Below are 17,382 nucleotides of genomic sequence, written 5' to 3'. Positions count from 1 at the left end.
AACCTGACGGGGATGCCAGCACTGACTGCGAATCCCAGACGAGAGGGCTTGCTTGGGAGATTTCTGGAATTTCCTGCTTCTGGACCAATAAGAGAGAGCACAAGAGCATAATGATATATTCTGATGACAATGGGCCATGTCACTCATTTTGCTTTTGGCCTGGAACTTGGAATTATAGAGGAAGTAATGAGAAGAGCAAACTTTTTTTTTGCACTTAGGTTTTCTCAAAGACTCTTCAGGGAGGTAGGAGCGCTGCTCTTCCATCTGTATTCTTTCACCCATCCCATCTTTATAGACCCTCACCTGGCAAATTGCGTATGTTTCTGGAACATGTTCTCAGGAATTTGAGTAAGGGATATTATAGTTATAAACAAGAACATCCGCGCTGCCTGGCAGACAGTGCGCTCACTGTGTTCAAGGGAGAATAAATCAGACATTTCAGAAAGCCTCCAAAAAAAAAAAAAAGGCAAAACTCAAGGGGACATTGATCCACATGGATTAGGTGGTTCTCACTTAAAATTTCTGTGCACCTTGTAACCTTTCATATATCAACACCATCAATAACCCTGGGAGACAGGTAAGAGCTGTTATCCCCACTGCTCTGATGAGGGAACTGAGACAAGAAGAATGTGTGCTCAACGCAAACCAACATCTTGAATGCTGACCTTCCAAACCCTCGATGGATACCTTCACACCGGGCAAGGCTTCCTCCCGGGGCCGTACTGAACCTCAATGAGTGCTAAATCTGTCACGGCCTGGGTTTGAGCTGGAGGAGGTGGCTCACGCTGGCTGGCCCACCCCTCCCCACCCACTCCATACCCAGCACAAGGGTTCCAACATCGCGGTCACCGCTGCTGTGCCACCCAAGCGAGGACTCGGGTGCCACGTGCTTGGCACTGCACGTCCAGATATAAAAATAAGCTGGTCCTTACAATCAGATAAAGCAAAGAAAAAATTAAGCCAGGAGGGACCCCCAAAGATCTCCAGCCTGAACCCAAGGAGGGCTGTTTCCTAAAGCAGACAATGCTGCTCACAGTCCTGCTCAGTCAAGGTCTGAAAGCCTTCAAAAACGGGGACTTGGGGAGCTTGAAGACCCTGCTGCCTGACACGTCCCCCTCCTTGAGCTGAAGTTATCGACCCCGCTGCTGGTTTGGAAGACCACCTCCCTCAGCACAGCCAAAAACACAGCCGTCGTTGTCCCCCCCCCAGCAGGGTCACCCCGTGCCCACACGCTGACTGCAGAAGTGGTGCTGAGCTCTGCTCTTCTACACAAGGGGCCCGTTCCCAGCCTGATGACAGGGAAAAGGAGGATGTCATGAGAAAGGCAGCTACGAATTGGCAGAGGCCAGCCCACAGGGTGTTTGCAGCCCGCTCCCTACCCATGGAGGAGAGACCTCAGAGACGCAGGAGCTGGGAAGGGGCTGTGGCAGCAGAACCGTCCTGGAGAGCCAGATGCAGCTCGTGAGCCACAGACCAGGCAGCTCGGGGCTCTTCAGCAGTGAAATCTCACTGTTTATGGCCCAAGCCAGGCTCACATGCAAGCCCTGTATCCCAAGCCCCAGCCTAAAACACAGGCAGCAGGTTTTCAAAAGCTGGACCCAAGCCCGGAGCTGGATTTTCCAGCTCTGGCCACCTTATTGCACCAGTGCTTTTGCATTTCTGATGTCAATATCGTTTTAGGTAATAATACGTTTCAAGTCAATTCACTGTCTGGCCTTCATGCACATACAAAGTCTGACAGGGAAATAAAGAAAAAGGAACATATTTGATAGATTTAAAAGCTGTTTCCATTTGGATTTCCTTTTAATGGAAACATTCTGTTGTTCTTTGGTTTTGTACAAGTAGAGGGGGTGCTGGATTTTTTATTTTTTTTTTTTTAGGGGCCAAGTTTGAATTAATGGGGTCCTGTCAGTTCCTTGAAATAATGCCTTGGAAGATTGCAATTGAAGTGTTGCAAAACAATAGGACAGACATTAGAGTAGATAGGAGAGAGCGGTGAAACGGTCTCCAGTTCTGGCTTTTTGCAATTTTTAATTTTTTTTAATTAAGCTTTTAAAATACGAAAGTAAATGAAAATACAAAAGCCTCATGTGCAGATGTCATCTCGGGAATAACCCATACGTAGCCACCACCCGGACTCCGGCAGCTCTGCCCACCAGGAGCGGGGTGCCCCAAGGCACGGGGCCGAAGCAGCACAGCGCGCGTAGCCCAACACCGACGGGCGAGTACACCGAGACTGAGCTGCACACAACTCAACACTTCAGTACGAATGTGGAACAGCAGAGTAGCACACCCAGCGTGGCAGCAGCAATAAAGCAAGCCCCCGAGGAAAATAACCCGCAGGAACAGAACCCCGCTCAACGTCCAAGGGCTTTGGGAAGTCCCAGCACTGGTGGAGCAATACAGAGAGAGAAAATTGCACAATTCGTTCCCCTCCAAGCATTTACCTCGATTGTTACTGCAAAACACCACTTTGATGGGCCCATATTATTACAGGGATTTGGCAGAGAACAAAACGCCAGTGAAGTCATTTCCCACCCCCTCCCCTTTGAGCGACCGACCCAGAGCTCGGCGGCTCCACGGGACAGCAGAGCTGAAAATCCGCCGGCAGCAGCCTCGGGGAAGCTCTGAGCGAGGCCTCGTGGCGCTAAGCCTCGCACACACCGACCCTTTGTCAGCAGCACATGGGACAAACAGGAGCCGCTGCCCAACAAATCAGTGCAAGGAAAAGGCTCTACCCAAATTCCACCCGCAGGATTTCCAAACCTGCCCCACGTTTTCCGTTCTTCCTTGATTATACTGACATCTAAAGGTCATCAAATTTACTGTGCTAAGCAAGCTCCCCGGCCTGAGAGCTCCCTCTTCCCCCCACCTGACCTCATCCCTAAAATCAATGAACATTTGTTACATTAAGAAAAATGGGAAACTGAATATAGTAAAGATCTGTCACTTTTTGAAGGACTACAGAAAAAAAAAATGTTAACTTCATTGGTACAAATGCATCTGAAGGCTCAAAAAGACAAAATAATTCCTATCATACCTCGAAATAGCAGACCTGATCCTACATTTACCTCTTTATTACACAACCAGCTTCTAAGAACAACCTCCAGGGTTTCACCAACACAAGAAGGAAAGAAACCGACCCATTAGATCAGAACCCAGCAGTAAATTGTTCTGCTACAACCATTCCTGAAGTCCAGGCGCACTCAAACTGCTGGACAGGGATACTTCACAAGGTCCAAACCCCACGCCTGCACATCATCATATCCTGGGTGGCCGGATCGTGGCAGACCTGCCCCCATGCCAGGCACTTCACAGAACATGAGCACAAAGCTCCTGAAGGGCTGGGTGAGGAGCAGAGCCGGGGGTCCTGCCCCCAGCAGGGAAACAGGCACCTTCCAAGGGACAGGGGGTAAGGGGACAGTTTGCTTAAACCAGACATCACAGTGGGATGCGATGAGCTTTGCATGCATACAGTGCTTGGTGTCCTGCATCTCACAGCTCAGCACAAGCCCAGCTGCTGAACTGGGCCCCCCAGTGCCTGTGATGGGCACGAGGCAGCTCCACCACCACTGGGATCTGCAGCTGCTGGTACTGGGGACCGCAGGCAGCTCCCCAGCTGGAAGGTAAGCGGATACAGCCCGTGGTCCATCAGGTCAGCTCAGCGTCCCCCCTGCAAGCAAACAACCTGGAAAGCCAGGCAAACCCTGGGGACATTTCAAAAAGAAGGGCTGGGCTCAAAAAGGGGTTAAAGAGAGGGCAACAAATTTATTCACGCAGAAGGTCTCCGAAGGGGGACATCCAAATGAAACAAGGCATTCACTCAGCCCTAAACCCCCAGCTCCACTGAAGGGAAGCAGCCCCCCGAGCTCGTCTGCTGCTGCCAGAGGAGCCGAGAGCTCAGACAAAGCCGTGTGGCAGCACAACCCAGAGCCCCCGCCTCCGTCCCGAGCGCTTTGAACAGGCGTTATTATTATTTATAATCCCGCACACACGGGCACAAAGCCGCTGTCGGCTTCCTGGAGCCGGCCCCCTCGAGAGGACAAAGACCCCGCACTTGAAGGGTGAGCACCGGCTCCTTCGCCCCCACAAGCCAGGCCACTTTAATGCAGACTGGCACTGAATTAGCCACTAATCGGATTAGGAAAAATTGCTTTAAACTGACAGGCAGCAGGGAAAGGCCCCCACCTCCTCCACCGAGGCACAGGCCAGGGCTTCCAGCTAACCTGAGCACCGCAGCCTCGCACCCAAAGCAGCCCTTATTTGTCCTACAATGTGTTTGGTTGTCTTAATCGCAGCTGGAGCAGCTCCATCTTGGGGGTTGATCAGCCAGAGCACAGGATGCTGCTTTTCACATGGCTGGGGAAGACACCCTGAGCACCAAGGCTGCAGAGGTTGGAGGGGTCTGGGGATGGGTAGGGCAAGCAGCAGTGACGATGCCTCGGCCCTGAAGAGCTGTGATGGAGGGACAGAGGACAGTAGGGTTGGCAGCATGCATGGCTGGGCCCCAGAGATGTTCAAGCAGCAAATGGCATGGGGAGCAGAGACGTCAGACCCGCAAACCTGAGCAGAGATGCCCTACGGCACGACGCTGCACTCCCTGCTGCCAAGTCTGCCTGAAAAGCTGCCTCAGCTCTCCGAGCACTGCTTCGTACCCAGTTAGTCCTACCTGCCCACAGACCTGCTCTGTCCTGTATGTTCTCTGATGCCTATTGAAGCCTGAACACACATCACATCTTCTTGCAGCCGTGTCTTTCTACTGCCCCGTCACCTGCTTTGGTCAAAGTGCCACGAGGTGAGCAGCTTTGGGATCTCTTTCCTTGTCGAGTCTTGCTGCAATTGGTGTGCAGCTCAAGGGCTGTTTTAAAGAGCTGTGAGTAGATAGCAGCAGACCTGCAGACACGCGACGACATCACCTCTGTTTCCTTTGGGGACGAACAAAAAGAACAGTAGAAGATGAAAGCAGAAAGCGTAGCGGCTCTGTCCCCAGAGAGACCCAAGGCAGCCGTCAGATGACAAGCCCACAAACCTGGAGCTCCTGCACGAGGAGCTGGGTACTCTGACCCCACAGGAGCACCACAGACATCGAGACCAGAGCCGAGAGGCTGCTAGTGGACCTATATAGCTGTCACTCCCCCAGGCTATCGCCCCAATACCTAAACATGCACCTTACAAGCAAAAGCAAAATATTCTTTTTATTTTTAAACGCTGATCCTGCAGAGATAGGATCCTTCTCCAAACAGAGCCCCAATCCTGGAGCAATTCAGACTTCGGTATTCAGGCAAGAATACCCCAGCATCACTGGGATTGCTGCCCAAGTAACAACTACAGGATTGGGCTCCAGATGTTTTGACTTCCCTGGCAGACTGATGTCATTGGCACGCTAAAACAAGGGGTTGAGTTCCTTTCCTCACCACGACCTCCCCTTGCCAAATTAGAAGGTTTATTTGTTCTAAGATAAAGCACGGTGACACATTAAAGATGCCCCCATTTTTCCTCTTAGATCAGCTTGACATCTGGTTCAAAAATGTTATGAAACACTCTCTGAACCTGCTGTGGAATTGGATATTATGGTATTTCACCAAGACGTGGTTCAAGCGAACTTTCACCTCCAAGTGAAAGTTTGAGTGTTGAAAGTGAAAACAGACCATTGAGAGCCTTTCACTGGGACAGACCTCTCAGTGACACTGGATGTAGGGAAATAATTGCAGATGGTATTGTTGTGGGGGAAATATCACCTGCCATGAAATTTCACCCCGAGTGAACATTCAGTTGTTATAAGATCATATCGTTGCGCTGCTCCATTGTAACACGTTGAGGCTGCAGACTTGAGCAAGGTCATTCCACAGGAAACCTGCACACAACAACAGGGTTTTGTTCATCGTGGTTAATGATACTATGACGGGAGGGTGGGGGAAAGCTTATCAAAATATTTTCGCAACAGATAGGACAGCTTTCAATGAACAGGATTGCTCTTCTCATATCCATTTTCATGAACAAACTTCATGTTTCCAATAGGGAATCAAAAGCAGCACAAATGTACAGTTCAATATAGGTAGAAGAGAGGGATTTTTTTTTCAAACAATGTAAAAACTTTGTATATAATTTTAAAAAAGAGAAAGCTCGTCATCTTCTCTGAATTTCACACACACAACCACCTAACAACTTCTATGTTCCTTGCAAAAATGCTCCCTCACAAAGCCCCTGGCTGACATGAGATCTCTGCCTCTTCCTCTGAGAAAAGGAATCCAGCAGGGATTTCATCCCTACAGATGTGTTACAACAGAGGAGTGATGCACATGAAGACTTCCTAGGTCTGAGGCTCTGCAAGCTGCTGCCTTTGCAGACTTCAGGGCACTGCGCAGAACTCGTGGCATAATGACCACTTCCCCCTCAGGTAAGGAAGCAACTTGACATGGGAAAACCACTATGGGGGAAAATTAAAACCAGGCCACCCCCTACACACTGCTTTGACTATATGTGCACTTCCAAGTCCTATTTCCATAACCCCAAATATTGAAGCCAGCTGCTTTTCAGGTTGCGAGTGGCATCTCCTCCCAGGGCATGCCCAGGGCTGGACCAGCAGCAGTTACCTGACCCGTGCTGTCAGCGAGGACCCAGAGCCACGCACACGGAGCAGGAAGATGCTGGGAGCACTGGCAGGGGTCTGCACGAGGAGCAGAGAGAAGTCACAGCCTGGGGTGAGCGCAGGACACGGGGTGCCACCAGCCTCGTCCATGGTCAAAGCTGCTGCGTGCAAACTCCGTTCACTGCTGTTGCGTTCCTCACTTCAGCCTGTTCAAGTCCCTGCAATTGCAACCACTAAATCTTCCTTCAGTTTTTATGTAAAAAACCTTTTCCTTTTCGAACAGCCTAACCAGTAATCCCCCCCAAAAATCCAGACTTTTAAGTGTTTTACAACCTGTTAACAGCTAAAGAAACAGCCCAAAACAATGTCGCCATAAATGCAGACAATCGTGCTTTTAATTAAGATTCACAACTTTGTTTTTTTATTGAAGGCCGTGAAAACATAATGGGTTCATTCACTGCAGGAGGGGGCTGATCCTGTGCTGCCCCCATCCCCTCACCTCCCTGGGGGGTAAGGGCAGAGCTCACTACACAGCCCTGTGGCAGGAGAAGCCCTGCTCAGCCTTGGACGAGCCAGTGATGGAGCAAAGGGACACCAAGAAACAATTTGTGCCTTTGCCATCATCCCTGCATCTCAGTCTATGCGAAACCTCGCTCAGCGTGGAAGTGTGAGAAATACACAACTGCCCCCGGAGGGGCTGTAACTGGGCTAAGATCTCCTCCAACAGGCCCTGTCTGTGCCTTTGAAACGAGCAGGCACCCAGGGCACGTCCCTCGGGATGGCAGCACACATCAAAACGGTGGGAAAGCAGAGCAGTGCCCCTCCCTCCCGCTCACCCTCACCAGGGAGCTGTTAAATGCCTCTTGCTGCTGGTTTTTTGATTTCTGGGTGATATAATGGCCTCGTGAAGAGCTGGCTGCAGGGAGGCACCTCCTTGAAATCGCGTCGGTCAGCGCTCCGTGTCCCGCTCAGCCACGCAAACACCCGGCCACTGCCCCGCCACTGCCTCCGGGTCCCCAGGACATGAACACCCTCAGAGCTGTCCCCGAGCCAACACGGTACAGATGCCAAACAAGAAGCTGGAGAACAAGTGAGCTAACACAGGGCTTACACAAACTTCCTAAACTTAGGATTGTCTCAGTCCCACTGAAGGCTGCCTGTAGGCTCAGCTTACCAAGTACTGAGACCAGAGGCTCCTTGGCCCCTCCGAGCTCTTTCCAGGACTAAAGCAACCACAACTGCTTGATGTAGAGACCTCTGCAGTCACACGTCACTGCCTTTATGGGGACTGGCATCTTTTCTCAACATAGTGAGGTTGTAACCATGCAGCCTCAAGACACAAGCAAGGCAAGCAGCATCTCTGCAGGAGGGTTCACATGGATGAAAACTTGGTCGCATTCTCCAGCCACATCAGCTGGACAAATACAGTATTGCCTGTGTCTCCAGCCTGAGCTCAGCCTCACCAGTAGGTCAGGAGGCTTCTTCCTGCCTACCTCCTTCTCCATCCTCTTCCTGTAGTGGCTGGAGAACATCTCTGTGCATGGTGTGGTCATGCAGAAAGAAAGGGGTTTCCGATAGGAAACAATCTTCTGCAGCCAAAACCCATAAATGAGTCTGTGCATGACATGTGTCCCAAGAAGCCTTGGAAAACCAGCGTTTACAGGAGCACGTTCCTCGGACAGCATCCTGCTTGAGACAGAGGGTTTTTAAAGTTTAAACACATGAACAACAGAGCTGGAACCGTGACTTCCCAGGGAAGACTGTAACGGACCAAAAAATTCCCCTGAGCTCAGGGGAGCGGGATCTGCAGCACCGAATGGTTTGACTGATCCTCTGATATGGAAATGCAGCTGTAACCTACTGCTCCACTTCCAGTATTTGCCATGGTCAAGTATTTGAAAGAAGCATTTCAGGATCCTTTTTAGCCACCTATGCAATCTGCACACTTCTCAATTTCTAACCAGAGCAAAGGGAACTGCCAGCCACAGACGACACACAAAACATGGGCAAATCCTAAAAGCTGCTTGTAAGAAGTTGGAGCCCGTGTCATTATCAGTCACACAGCATTCTTCTTTGGAAAAGCCAGCACAATGCCATCAGATTTATGTTGCATTTTATCAGAGCTAAACAACTTAGAGGACCAGAAAGGAAAAAAGAAAGACTTGGTGCATGAGCCTCCTGCAGGTGTGATTTGTGCCTAGGACGCCAAGCAAGAGGCACATGGGTTTGCTGTGTTACGTAGCCAAGGCAAACAAGACACAGCAAGATCCAGTTGTGGCCCCCTCCGGATCCATAAAGCCGCCTCTGGGAGCTGTGGGGGGCACGTTAGTCCTAATTGTGTCTTGTTTAACTTGGCTCTTTGAACAGCAAAGCTTTTGCTGCCTTGGCTACAGTCACCAATCTCACACCTTGGCGGGACTTACCTCTCTTCTTGGATTGGCAATTAAAAAAAAATCCCTGATGTTGATACATGCTAAATGTTTTTGATCAAAACCCACTTAGTTTTACAAGAAATAGTTTGGATGGCGTGCTGAGAACCTCTGACCAACGCATCAGGGAGAAGCAGACACTACTCACCCAGGGAGAGTTCCTCCCTTTCATACTCCAAGTTCTCGCTGGTTGCCATCGCCTTTCCCTGGGTTTTCCCCTCCCAACTGGCAGGAGAACAGACTACACGGAGCAGAGGCTCAGCGGTGATGTGCACCACTCCACAGACACAGGTATCAACCCCAACTGCCTCACTCCTCACTGCAGCCACTGACACACACACAAAGTGAGCTGAGGAGAGCCCTTCTGAGGAAGAAGAACCCAACACACATTTGGGGCTACTCTGGTGACTTCCAAGGGCTGTACAAGTGAACAACTGCTCCTGTAGGGCATTTCCCATGCAGGCATAGCCCTGCACCACAAACCCCTCTCTGTACATAGACTTATCTCGAGCCCAGGAGGATAAGACCTGCAGGAGAGCTCCATCCCATCTCCTCGCCACCAGCCGTGTCAGTGAGCCCACAGACGCTGAAGCCTCAGAGCAGGCAGCCCCTGCAGCAGCCTGGGAGCTCTGTGAACAAGCGTGAAGCTCCTGGCACTGGCTGTCTTTCAGATCAAGCTCAGCCTCTGGTTTCCCTCTGCACTTCTTGTTTTGGCCCAGCGAGGACTGTGTGCTCACACAGAACTGGTCCAAGCTCGAGGAACTGAGGATGAGGTGTGATACTGTCACGCCTCCAAGTTTGAGGGATTTGTTATCTGGGTACAAAGATGTAGAAAACTGATGTGGAAAAGGCACCAGGTGTTTGGTCCTTCCTCCTGCAAACTTAATAGCAAAACCACAAAGCTCAAAGAAGCTGACTTGACTGGATCCTCTGTGCCAGGGCAGGTCCTTGCTGGCCCACCTCCAGCTCTGTTTGCTTTGTAAATGCCTCCGGTGTCACTGCCCACCCTGCTCCTCAGCAGGCAGGGGATAGGGATCTTACCTCAGCACAGCACCTCATCTACATTTTGTGCTCCTCTTCAGAAGGTTGATGCTGATTTGATGGCCCTGAGGTCTGCTTTGACTCTTCTCCCCACTCCTGTGGGGCTGTGTAACTCCATTCCCTCCCTCACCTGCAGTTGCCCCACCAAAAAAAAAGAAAAGGCAACCGGATAAATCAGCAGCACACCTTGTCCAGTTGCTCCCATCGTAACCACATCCAGATGCTTCACTGGAAGCTACAAGGAAGCCTGTTGGGGATAGTTATCAAATTTAAAACATATCCGCTCCTCTACCTCTTATCAAGCTGTAATATTTCCCCTTTTAGGCTCAAATACAAACATAACTCACAACACACAGCCCTTATCCAAAACAGCAGGGCAGACAGTTGAATATTTACAGTGCAGACTAGCCCAGGCATGACACAAACTTGGGGTCAAAATCCTGTGGCATGAAAGAACGCAGCTCCCTGCCATGCACACACAATAACCCTGCTCCTAACCTCGCCCAGCATCCCTGCAGCTGCTCCACTGGGAGCTTCTCTTTTTGGAAAGTCTGCAAGCAGGACTGCATGTGGGATTCCCCAATTGTGTGGCCACCGTGTACGGTGACACCAGTGCTTCCCTACCCCTGCTGGTGACAGCCTGCACGGTGCATCTCCTGTTATGTTCATGTCTTGAGGGCACCTGGATGATTCACATGCACAGTTTGTTCACTTACTTACCTGGCAGCGAGTGAGCCTCCAATTTATATTAAAATTTCCTCATCGTAACCCATAAATTCATCACCTTGCACTTAAATGTTGAATCACTCCTATCGTACAGTTTCTCCAGTTCTCCTTCTATTGACGCCTCCCAGCAGTGCACCAGCAGCACGTGGGTACTCTGAAAAGGCAATATTTAATAAAAGTAGCCATAAGACCACTCTATAGGACACCACCTCACAACATCTTTGGTCCTGACAGCTCCTCTATCAAGATCTGTCACGTGCCCTTTAAGCAGTTTCTTTGAGACCAACACAAAAACCTTCCCTTAATGCCTACCTTCTACAGCTAAGCTAATGATTGCCTGGGGTGCACTAATGCTACTTCCCCATCTCCAAACAAAAAAGGCAGATAGCTTACAAAGTAATAATGTTTAACCAATCCAATACACCTAAATTGAAGTTGTATCCCATCCTGCTTTCTCTACCCCGTGTCATTAATGATCTTTTCCCCATGATTCATTGTAAGGCTTTTCCTGCTATTCAGGTCAAATTCAAAGGTCTGTAGCTACCCATTACCACTAAGGCTTTTGTTACGGTCGCTATAAAAACACAATTAAAGCTGGATTACAGCACGCTTATGCGGAACAGTATCTTAATCCACAAATGGTCCTGTGGAAGCCACATTTGGAGTCAGATCCTCGCTGGTGCAAATAAGAAAGCTGGAATCGAGCCCAGAGGAGATTAATACAACAATACCTCCCTAATTCACACTAAGGGTGAGGAAACCACATCGACTATTTCAGAGTGAAGTGAGTAAGTTAACTACAAATAAACGCATCGCAGAACGCTCTCCTTTTGAATTTCAAACAGCGATCTCTGAGCAAGTATCATGGTGCACCGAGACGAGAGGAGCATGCTATATATAGCTAATGAAAGCTTGCTAACATTAGACATGGCTATAGCATCTGTTACTAAATCTTTGCTGAGGAGGGTAGATAGACCGCAGCGTTTCTAGAGAGCTTATAAGAAAAGCGATTTATTGAAGGGAAGCTTTGTTAGCTTCTATTGTACATAAATACAACGTTAAATTGAGGCTTAATATTTACTGCTGTGTCATCTCAGAAGGCAATTATCATCAGTGCTTGAGGCTAGATCCTCGAGTGATGTAAAATACCAGAGCACCAGTGATTTCACTGACTGCCGTTATTACTCTTTAGCCAATTTTCAATCAACAAAAAGGAAATTATGCCCAAGGCATGGCTGCGAGGCTCTGACCTGCTCTCATGAACTCAATCTGCATCTACAGGATGGCCTCCCTCTCCTAGGAGATTTTCACCTTAAAAACACTTCAGCATCTCCAGAGCACTGAGCAGCATCCCCAGAGCCAGTTTTTGCAGGAGCATCTCACCACACACGACCTAAAGCCAAGCCCTGCAGGCAGAGCAGAAAACACCCCGGGGCAGGGCTGTAACTCTCTTCCACAGAAAAAAAGAGACAGCTTTCCTTGAGCTCTGGGCTCCTCCAGACCAAGCACACAGGGAAAACAGACTGACCGTGCTTCCCTGCAAGTGCTGGGGATCTGCTGCTGGAGTGCAATTGTCACTTGGCTCTCCAGACCCCACTGAGGACCTCACTCAGGTATGAACTCTGGCCGCTATTCAATACCAAACCCCTGTCCTCTGCAACCCTGCCAGCAGCGTGAAGGGGGCTGGAGATCACTGGCACAGCTCTCTGAAAGATTAGAGTAGAGGAGCACTGTTACTGCCTGTGGTGTTCATCACCTCCTGAATATGGCAGCTGATGCTCAGCCCCTGCTCATTTTCCCAGTCCTCAAAGGCCCCCAGTAACAGCTCATGCAACAATAAAACCCTCAAGCATCAAACTTTCCAAACAGAAACACAAGTGCCTGGGTCCAGAAGCCAGGAGAGGCCAAAACCCACCTACAACAAAATTTCTTTCAATAAATCTCCCCTGAGAAAGCCCCGAAGCCAGAGAGCTGCCAGAGTGCTGCAGGGCTCCAACACCACAGGAGCAAGGCACTACAGCCCTGCTGAGCATCCCGATGTCCTGGTGCAAACACGGAGCAAGGGCCAGCCCAGGAGGGCAAAGGCACAGCGAGGAGCCCTCAGCACTGCAGCATCAGGACCAGCACCGCAGCACCCCAGGACACGATGCTCTGAGCTCACATCCTTCTGGGGACAGAGAGGGAGGGAGCAGCCAGTCCCCCCTACCACAAAGCATGGTCTTTGTGCAGCTTTGAGCATTAGCTCAAACCACAGCATTCATTTCTGGGGCTGATTCTTGCCTTGTGAAGCAAAAGGAGCCAGAAATCTGAGGCCACAGGTAGGTGGCTGTGTCCACCCAGGCATAAAGCCAGCAGTGGTATTCACTTAAATGCAGGAGCCCACTGGAAAATATCTAGTCCCTGACAGCATTCTCTAGGTACCTAACTATCTTTCATCATCGTGGTGTTGAGCAATAACAGTCAATAACTTGCCGGCATCTTGGAGAATATCCATCTGCACTTTGCTTTCCAGCGACTTATAAAATTTCTGCCTCGCAGGACCCCATCCGATTCTCCCTTCAATTTCACACTTAATTAAGTCCCCGGATCAAGTCTCAGGATGGATTGCTCACTAGACCAGCAGCCAGAATTGATGTCGTATCGAGATGATGGGAGGGAGGAAAAAAAGAGCAGGAGCGATAACAAGAGAGGGAGGGAGAAGAGGGAAAGCTGCTTTTATTTCAGGGTTAAAAGCTTAATCTTCTACTAAAACGGTATCACATGAGAGGGAAAGAGTCTCTTATCCATGTGATACTGCTGACCCAGGCTTGGTTTAGAAGCTGTAATATCATTCCAGGAGAAAATTATGTCTGCAAGTAACTTTTCTTCAGAGACAATTAAAAGGAAACGGCTTGGAGAAGAACATGGGACAGAGAAGGAGGGCTGAACAGTGCTCATTTGGGACGGAGACACACTGAGCCTCTGATGAGGAACACTGTGTAACCAGACGTGGGTAATGGCACAGCCTACAAGGGCTCAGTATGATGAAGTGCTCAAAAGCTTGGGTGTTTCTCTGAACTTTCTCCAAGCTCCTCAATTCAGGCTGAACAGGGCTACAGACCTCAGGAGTTAAACCCTTCTCGGGAGATTTCTGGAAGTTCCTGTTCTGCTTGGAAGTATCACAAGAGGGCTTAGTTTTATTGCTGCTATTTGGCGTTGCAATTTCCAGTATGGTCAAACCCAGGAAGGCCAAAGGCAATGAAAGAGGAGAGCTAACAACATTTTTTGAACATTGTAAACGGCTGAATTCAGGCTCACACTAAGCGAGTCAGGTCAGTCTCATGGGCTCATACAAGTAGGTTTTCATAGCAAGAAGTCTTCTCTTACCTGCAATTCTGGTAAATAAGGGGTCTTCCAGCATCTCTCAAAGATTCTGAAACTTTGCTACTTGGTGAGGAAGCAAGAGAGCATCATATGGGTTCTTAAATTCCTTCATTTGTTGTGTACACAGACTGCTCTACATAGCATCTGTCTGGGACAGTTTAGCATCAGGCCATCATTTTTAATCACATTAACTGGAACAACGAACTGAAATATCCTGCTGAAGAAATCCTAACACTTCACAAGCACCCCCTGCATTTAATTTCTCACCTCCCCTTTAACATGCTAGATAACATAGAAGGGACAGCTCATGCTACATGCTGCAAACACTGTCACTGCCCATTACACAGCACCCGGTTTGTCACCATTTGTGGTTTTGTTTTCTTCATCTATTGCAATGTCACATCGGTGAATTTAGAGCCCTTTGGCACAAAGGGTTGCTGGTTTGACACTCAGCCAGAGCACATTCCTGGCCTCAAAATACAACTATAGACTCTCGTACTAGCCACCTGTCCAGAAAAGTGAAAAAAAATCTTATTCATTAAAAGTAATGAGGTGGATTTAAGCTAGCCACCTGCCCTAGAGCTATAAAGGGGCTTTCGGTTTGGTATTTCTAAATTAACAAGCAGAGAAAGAGAAGACAGATTAGAAACTGTTAATGACAAATGTGGCCCTTCATGCAGGTTTTGGTAGCGAGCCTCTGCAGTTGCATCATTTGTCTGGTCCTGCTGTTACCTGCCCGTCCCTCGCCATGCAGGGAGGTGATCTCCCTGCGTACCTGTAGGGTTAACCCACGGCCTTCCCAATTCGGCCACCACGAGGCACAAACACCTGGGTACCCAGAAATCCAACACTGCCAAAGCACAGAGGGCTTCCAGTACAGGAATGCTGTGAGGTACTGATGGCAAAGTACCTGTCCAAACCCAAAAACTCACAGTATCTGGGAGGGCTGAACAGGCTGTGAGAACTCACTAATATTCACTTTAAGAATTAAAGTTTTGTTCTCTTGGAACAAAGCAAACACAAAGAACATTTGACATCTAAAAGACAGGCAGCAGAACCCACTGTTTTAGTGTAAATTCTGTCGATTCCAAAGAATCTTAATTCTCCTCTTCACTAACCCAAGGTGACAGACACAAGTGCAGAGTGACACGGGCTGTCCAGGCAAGCAGACACAGCCTCCCTGCTCCCTCCCTTGCTCAGCTGTCTCCAGCCCAGCTGCTCCTACCTCCCACGGACAGGCCCACTCAGCTGGAGGTGCACAGGCCATGTACAGAGGAGAAAAAAAAAAGTTGTTGGGTTTCACCTTTGCTGAACCAGCATCCCCAACCAACTGGTGCAGTGGCCGGGCTCCTCTGCCACGGCCCAGGCTCCTGCAGCAGCGATGCACCGGAGCTGTTTTGCCACCTGTAATAAAAGCCCTAACACTGACCGCAGCTAAGTGTCTGTCTTGAAGATGGGAAAGCTCAGAAACACAACAAACAAAAGTAATTCAGCCCCAGACTGGAGAGGATTACAACTCCTTGCCATCCCCATAAGACAACCACCACCACAAGTCCCCAGCACAGATCAGGCCCAGGACACGATTCCAGCGCTGAGCAAACCCCATCCCAGCTGTTATCCAGGAGAATCAGCCAGGAGAAATGCTCGGATCCCAGCAGCACACGTTACTTACCCGACAGCTGAAGAACACCACAGGAACCACACACTGCTCCTGTGTTAACACCTCACCATTTTGACTGGAAACTGGGGATAAACCCAGGTAATAACTCTGCACAAAGCCACTATAATTCCTTACAGGAGGCCTGAGCAGGAGCCTCACATCACCACGTCGGGGGCAAACGGGCACTGATCGGTGCAGCACAGGCCAGATCGTCCCAAGCTGCAGCACAAGGCTTCCCTACAAAGTGCTGCACTCTGACTGCACTCACACATACAGGGAGCTGTGTGCTTACTATTTTATTTGCTTGCCTGGTTCTAGGGGAAGGTGGAGGCTTCCCTGCAAGCCATCGCCTTTATCCTGACATTTGGCTTTGGTAAAAGCAGTTTTGGGTTGAGCCTCGAACAATGATTCTCACCACTCTGCTTGCTCTTTTGTCTCCTTGGACACACTGGCAAATTCGCTTGAAGCTAAGGCAGGAATTTAGCAGGGCATGAAGGGAGCAGTTAGTGCAGCGAGACAGCTGGAAATGGAAAGCATGCAGTGTGTTGCAGTTTTTAATTGTTTCTGCTGTCAGAAAACAACCCAAGAATGGTAGCTCATAATATTTCCTGCACATAAAATCCTAATCATTGCCTTCGTGGGATCCATTCACTGGCAAAGCAAAGACTTCCCCAATTCTATATTAGATTTTTGGGAAGCATCCATAGGATTTTCTCTCTTCACACCTGCCTACATGGAAACCTTTCACTCTGCCACTCTGTCCTTTGTTCCCATGAAGACTTCATACTTCACACCCATCTGCCTTCAGGAGAGAAACATTTCCCAAGTAAGCTTTTCTTTGTTTTTAGACTGTAAAGCTTTGCACTGCTATAGCAAGTCTAAGCAGGAGACAAGAACATCTACTTAGCACTTGCAGAGCACTTCACATTTTTGGTGTAAATTACTGCAAGGACACCTGCCTACATCCCTGGATACATACCTCTTGCTTCAGTACAAAGTTAAATTTAAGAAAATGCTGATAAGACTTTCCAAGTTCTCTGAACAACTTGGATCCAATGCAGTCACTTAAATATTGCAGCACTTGGGGCTTGCCCTGGCTGTGGAAGAGATGGGCTGAGTCCCCTCGGGTGGAGAAATGGATAAAGGAAGCCTCTCTGAACTTCACAGATGCTGGGTATAAAAGGAAATGCTCCAATGTGGCAGAAAGGCCAGGGCGAATCTATGGGGAGGCTGAGAGCAGACCGCGAGCATCCATTTGCACAAGGCAGCTCTGGGCTGGAAGCCTTACACAGGATCCCTTAACCACAGGATTCTTGATCCCAGCCATGGGACCAGAAGCACTGACCCTATTTGATATATGACTCTTCCAGTTCCAGGCAGCTCTCAAAGAGAAAAAAAAAAAGAAAAAAAAAGAAAAGTCCCAGCACGCAGCCCTCTGGATAAAAAAAAAAAAAAAGCAGATCTATGGCCCAGCACAGCTTATTGTCTTTGTCTCCTTTCAGCCTCAGGCAGCACCAGAGGCTGTTGCGAAGCCAAGCACAGAACCCAAAAGCCCCGCACACAGTGGTGCAAAC

The 17,382-nt window shown here is 49.3% G+C and overlaps 2 long non-coding RNA genes across 4 annotated transcripts in view; both read right to left on the bottom strand.

Annotated features, from left to right (window-relative positions):
• Window positions 1-10,630, bottom strand: part of LOC139999062 (uncharacterized) — a 39,544-nt gene extending 28,914 nt beyond the window's left edge. Inside the window, exon 1 of the long non-coding RNA XR_011804082.1 lies at window positions 10,246-10,630. This is a non-coding gene — a long non-coding RNA (uncharacterized lncRNA). The remainder of the gene's footprint in view (window positions 1-10,245) is intronic.
• Window positions 1-17,382, bottom strand: part of LOC110351399 (uncharacterized) — a 172,977-nt gene that overhangs the window by 131,728 nt on the left and 23,867 nt on the right. The gene's annotated exons all lie outside the window — the stretch shown is intronic.

This window comes from Anas platyrhynchos, chromosome 19 (genome assembly GCF_047663525.1).
Source record: "Anas platyrhynchos isolate ZD024472 breed Pekin duck chromosome 19, IASCAAS_PekinDuck_T2T, whole genome shotgun sequence".
Lineage (NCBI taxonomy): Eukaryota > Metazoa > Chordata > Aves > Anseriformes > Anatidae > Anas > Anas platyrhynchos.
The sequence above is the reverse complement of the archived record's forward strand: the minus strand, read 5'-3'. Positions and strand labels throughout refer to the sequence as shown.